Raw genomic sequence first — 6,150 nt, 5'->3', positions numbered from 1 at the left:
GAGCATGCTGCCATTGCGCCAGCAATCCTCTCCCCCGCACCTCCACCCCCTCCGGTCCTCGCCTGCACTCTGACGTACAGTTGGAGCAGATTTGGTGACATGAAGATAAAAGCCTTTCTCTGTTTCACTCTTTCCTCTTTCTCCAGTGTTACCAGAGCGCTGAGTGCTGGTGCCTTGGCCATAGACATAGAGAGCTCATTCAAACTGACACAGTCACTTTTTACTTCTGCTTTGTGATAAGACAGAGTTCAGGGTGCCTTGGTGCAATATGTCCCGCAAGCAGCTCTGTACATGAGGCCTAAAGATGCTTGACTATTGCTCTAGAAATGTGTATGTATGTATGTATGCATGCATGTATATATACAATGATCAGTCACAACATTAAAACCACTGACAGGAGAAGTGAATAACATTGAGCATCTTGTGACAATTCAATGTTCTGCTGGGAAACTTTTGGACCTGACATTCGTGTGGAAGTTACTTAGACATGTACCACCCACCTAGACCAGACCAGGCACCCCCACCGCATAGCAATGACACTCCTTGATGTTAGCAGCCATCCCCAGCAGGATGCAGCATGACACACACAAAAATGGTTTACATGAAACATGAGAAACTGCACAAGGTTTTGACCTAGATCACTAGATCCCAAACTGATCAAGTATCTATGGGATGAACTAGAACAAGCCTGATCCACAGAGGACCCTCCCCTCAACTTATAGGACCCAAAGGCCCCCACTAACAACATTCTGTTGCCAGACACCACAGGACACCCTCAGAAGACCCATGTCCATTCTCTGATGAGTCACAAATGAGGTTTGGAGGCACAAGGGAGACTTACATAATATTAGGAAGGTGGTCATAATGTTACGCCTAATCCATAGGGTTTAATATGACGTCGGCCCACCCTTTGCAGCTATAACAGCTTCAACTCTTCTGGGAAGGCTTTCCACAAGGTGTAGGAGTGTGTTTATGGGAATTTTTGAAAATTCTTCCAGAAGCACTTTTGTGAGGTCAGACACTGATGTTGGACGAGAAGGCCTGCCTCACAGTCTTTGCTCTAATTCATCCTAAAGGTGTTCTATCAGGTTGAGGTCAAGACTCTGTGCAGGCCAGTCAAGTTTTTCCACTCCATGTCTTTACGGACCTTGTTTTGTGCATTGGTGCGCAGTCATGTTGGAACAGGAAGGGGCCATCGCCAAACTGTTCCCACAAAGTTGGGAGCATGGAATTGTCCAAAATCATTCAGAGTTCCTGTCACTGGAACTAAGGGGCCAAGCCCAGCTCCTAAAAAACAACCCCACACGTAATCCCCCCTCCACCAAACTTCACACTTGGCACAATGCAGTCAGACAAGTACAGTTCTCCTGGCAACCGCCAAACCCAGATTCATCCATCAGATTACCAGATAGAGAAGCGTGATTCGTCACTCCAGAGAACGTGTCTCCACTGTTCTAGAGTCCAGTGGCGGTGTGCTTTACACCACTGCATCTGACGCTTTGCATTGCACTTGGTGATGTATGGCTTGGATGCAGCTGCTCAGCCATGGAAACCCATTCCATGAAGCTCTCTACGCACTGTTCTTGAGCTAAACTGAAAGCCACATGAAGATGAACCACTTTGTGGCTGAGTTGCTGTCGTTCCCAATCTCTTCCACTTTGTTAAAATACCACTGACAATTGACTGGAATATTTAGTAGCAAGGAAATTTCACGACAGGACTTGTTGCACAGGTGGCATCCTATCACAGTAGCACGCTGGAATTCACTGAGCTCCTGAGAGCGACCTATTCTTTCACAAATGTTTGTAGAAGCAGTTTGCTCGCCCAGGTGCTTGATTTTATACACCTGTAGCCATGGAAGTGACTCAATTATTTGGATGGGTGAGTGAAAACATTTGGCAACATAATACACACACACACACACACACACCAACACACACACACACACATATATATACTCTATGCAAAACAACTTCCACAGGCAATGCCTCTGAGGCCCTGTCTATACCAAAGATCTAACTTCCTCTGTCATTAATCAGAACACAATGACAAGCCTGCTGACTTACAAATAGTTCCACCGAAAGGCAGCAGACACTCTGTCAGTCCAGTTCTTTATTGCTGGAAAATTGGTTTTAGATGCAAGAACGAAAAGAACAAAAAGTACTGATCTAATTTGTAAAACTCAATTTGCCTGGCAGAAAACACCAAAACTCACTCGCATTTCATTCAGAATGTTTTTTGCCGTCTGCCACAAGTAAAAGATCAACATGTTCATTTTGAGTAAGACATCAAAATGTTTTCAAGATTGGGCTGACCTCATAGTCAGCAAATTTAGATTGTTGTCCTTTGTGTTTGTGTAACTGCTCAATCAGAGGACAGAAACATCTGAATAGGAGGAGTACTGCTTGAGTGGCAATGAGTAAAAGCAAGGACTCCAATAGAGGATATAGACAACTAACGTAAGATCAGTTTTTAATTGTGAAGAAGTGACATTAATACCTGCACAACTTTTTCCTCTTTCACCTGAGATTAGGACGTTCTATATTTAGCCTAAACACAAAATAAGGCAGAAATTAGGTCATAAAGGTCAGAGAGATTCCCTTTTTAGTGTGCACCACTTCTCACTTCAGCACTCAGTATATCTGAGCTCAGCTCACACATTCACATTGTAGGTGGATAATTTAGGAACAAAAGCGGTCTAATTTTAGGTTTATAACTTTGGATTTGGTTACAGTTAAACTCAAGGTTAAGCATGTATTAGCTGTGGTTTAGACTACTATTTAGTCTCCAGGGAATAAATGCAAATCAATGCAATATCCTCCCAAGTGAGAAAACAAGTGGTGTGAGTGTCACTGTTGTGTGAGTGAGTCACCTGACACGCGACGCTGGTGGACGCAGTTGATTACCCACACATACAGTTCTAATAAAAGGACACGGTCATAATCTCTAATCACTTCCATGTCTGGCGGAATAACAGAGCAGTTTAATCTGGATTACACGTCATAAATGGTGAGGTCACAGCCCAGGCAGCTGACACCCTGACTGGACAGGAAGAGACGAGAGCGAGAGAGAGAAAGAGAGAGAGAGACCAGGTGGAGAACACAAACAGAGAGAAGAGATAAATAATGATCCTTAGAAAGACATTATAAGATAAATGCTCCATTTACAAAAGCTTATCTCATGTGACCAAGACATACGTACAGATAGTGACAGGGAACACGAATAGCGGAGCAATTGACATTCAAAGGACCCGCTGCAATATTTCACAATAAAATTATGAAAGCCTCTTTGTATAAATGATCCATTTATTAGGGCTCACCCTGGTTGACCGTGACATCACTTCGTAGTTCTGAAACAAGAGAAAGAACAGCACATGGCATGCACAAACCCTTGTGATCTGTGCCTATAGGATACGTTTTGCTCTAAAAACCGGGAGGATGTAAATGGGTCAACTTATATTTCACTGAAGACTTTTGAGATAAGATAAGACGGCCCGAAACAGATAAGATAAGATAACAGACTGACATCATGGAAGAAATCAGTGGTGGACTGGTGACAGGTGTAATACTCGCCTATATTATCTTGGGCTGCGTTTCCCGGGGATCGCAGACAAATAAAACAATATATTTAAGTTGCAAGAAAGCTAGTTTTATCAAGTGAGGCGCTTAAATTATTGGCCTTCAATGTACTTAAGCTATCCCTCCCCCTTTATTCTTAAATATGTGGAAACATATTTTGGGATAATAAGAGAAGACTGGACAGTCAGTGATGGACTGGTGACAGGTGCAGTACTCTCCACAAAACTCCACACACAAACCAGCTCTATGAACTATACACAAAGTGGGCGAAAATGTGAGTTCAGAGGGGCTGTTTTTAAAATAAGTTACAACCTGTTGGATGTCCGAGGCCTGCATAGTGGCATGTGATTTGCACACCATGCAGCTAATTGTGGCACAAAGGGCCGGATCTGTGTTTGTGTTAATCACCAGTGACACTTTGAGCATGTTACAAACAAACTTAGCAAGTGACAGGAATGTTGGATTTGGGTCAGTTTGGTGGACAAACTTTCTTTTTCTCCCATATGCACACATTATGTTTTGATTTCTTCCCACCAATCTCCTCTGCAGTGTGTATACATTTCAAGGGGTAACCTAACACAAGAGAGAGGTTTCCCAGGGCATATAGAGAGGCACATTAGTCCACCGTGAGTGTGTAAAGTGTGCACATCAAGTTTCACGTCAATTTCAAACTGCTTACAACTTTTCGTCCTGGCTGCTACAACTTCCCCTGCAGCAGCAGCAGCAGCAGTAGCAGCGGCGGCGGTGAAGCCTGGCTACCGGAGAAGCAGCGGTGCTGTGTGCGAAGCTGCAAGCCATCACAAACACAAACCTGTTGCCTGTTTGACGACCGAGCAGCTATTTCTCTTCGGACTTATGGTCTTTTCCACCATTTTTCCCCGAGAGACACAAAGGCAGCGAGATTTACTGTCGACAGCAAAGGCTAATCAGCTGACTGTAAAACTATCCGTCTGATTAACAGGTTAACAGTTGAGTGTGGCGATTTTAGAGCCGCGGCTCATTACAAACTGTATCCTGTATCGCCCAGGTCGCCTGTGCCGAATGAAAACGGGGACACGCTTTTCGGCTAAAAATACCTGTCTACGACTATATTTGGCTTGGCTCGATCACAATCGCAACGCTAAAATAGTTGGGGCCCGCCCCACAATGAATGGGCTCTGCTATCTCACTCTCCCCTCCGTCCGCCAGGTGCTAAAATTAGCAACAGGGCTTGCGTCAATCACGAGCCTCAGTGCGTCAAGGCTGTCCCCGCCCCCCCCCGGCGCTCATCATTGGTCGGAATTAGGACGCTGACTGAAAAATACGCGCCTCGTGATTGGCTGGTGTGAATTATTGTTCTCCACAAACCCTGAAGCGAGTTTTTAATTTTGAGGTTGTTGAAAACGCCGGGGGGGAAGAAAAATGGCCGCTTCTCGTACACGGTCAACATTCAGAGGTTGCCTTACCTGGTTGGTTTCAGCGTTTTCTCACACGTGACTACATCTTGTGTGCACTTTTAAAAAGAGTTACAACATTTTGAGCGAGCTGCCGTGGCTGTCGACTCACTTTCTTTATGTTTTAGGTGAGTTTGGTAGTCAGTTATATTAGCCTGGGCTGTGTTTCCTGGGGACTGAAGACAAACAAAATTATATACTTAAATGACAAGAAAGCAAGTTTTAACAAGTGAAAATTACAGACCTTCAACATCAACAGTTTTCATATTAAAAAAAATGCTGATTTAAGAAGATAATCCAATTTTGTCACACAGCAATATTATTTCTTTCTGTTTTTTTCTCAAATATGTGGCAGTATCTTTTGGGATAATAAGACTGGACACCGTAATCTGATTCTGGGAGATTAACTAACCTAAATGAGTTGATTTGCATTGAGGAAAGGATGAGATCATCTAATCATATCGTTTCACTCAACAAAATAAGCTTGATAATAGAATAAATGACGAATCCTAGAGGTGATATTCAAAAGCTTGGGTTAAAGTAATGTCACGAGATTTCCCCAGAAGTAGCTGATTTATATTGACACTGCTGCTGCCTCATGCCGTGACCAGATAACGAGACAGAGATTTGTTGTGGCCTAAAGGTGCGCTGTCATCTGAGGCTCTTCAGCGTGCAGGATAAATGAGGTTAAAAGGAATTTCAAGACATATTATGTAGAGTTTGCTTTTATGATTGTTGTCATAATTTCCATCCTGTCACTTGAGGAAAAATACTCCATTACATGTAAAACCTTTAAATTTTTACAGTGGAATCTGCAAATATATTTAAAGTTATCATTACGGATAATGGCTACTGGATTATTATTAGTAGTGTTACTGAGGCAATTGCATGGAAGTAGCATTTTAATGTGTCTGTGGCTGAGATGGAGTCAGGTCAGCTTGTTTTGTTTGTAAAATCCTACTTTATAGCCGTCCAGTCCATATAATGGAGGACACTTTCTTGAATGTAGTGGGGTTGAAGAAGTATGTGGATACTTTCCAGCTTGGAGTAATGAAATATTATTTGGCAATGTGGGATGCCCTTTATTTATTTGGATGATGTTTCCTGAAAGTGAAGGTGTAAACCAAATTTTTTTAGAG

This window comes from Chelon labrosus (genome assembly GCF_963514085.1).
Source record: "Chelon labrosus genome assembly, chromosome: 12".
In the NCBI taxonomy this organism is placed as follows: Eukaryota; Metazoa; Chordata; class Actinopteri; order Mugiliformes; family Mugilidae; genus Chelon; species Chelon labrosus.
Note: the sequence above shows the minus strand (reverse complement) of the source record.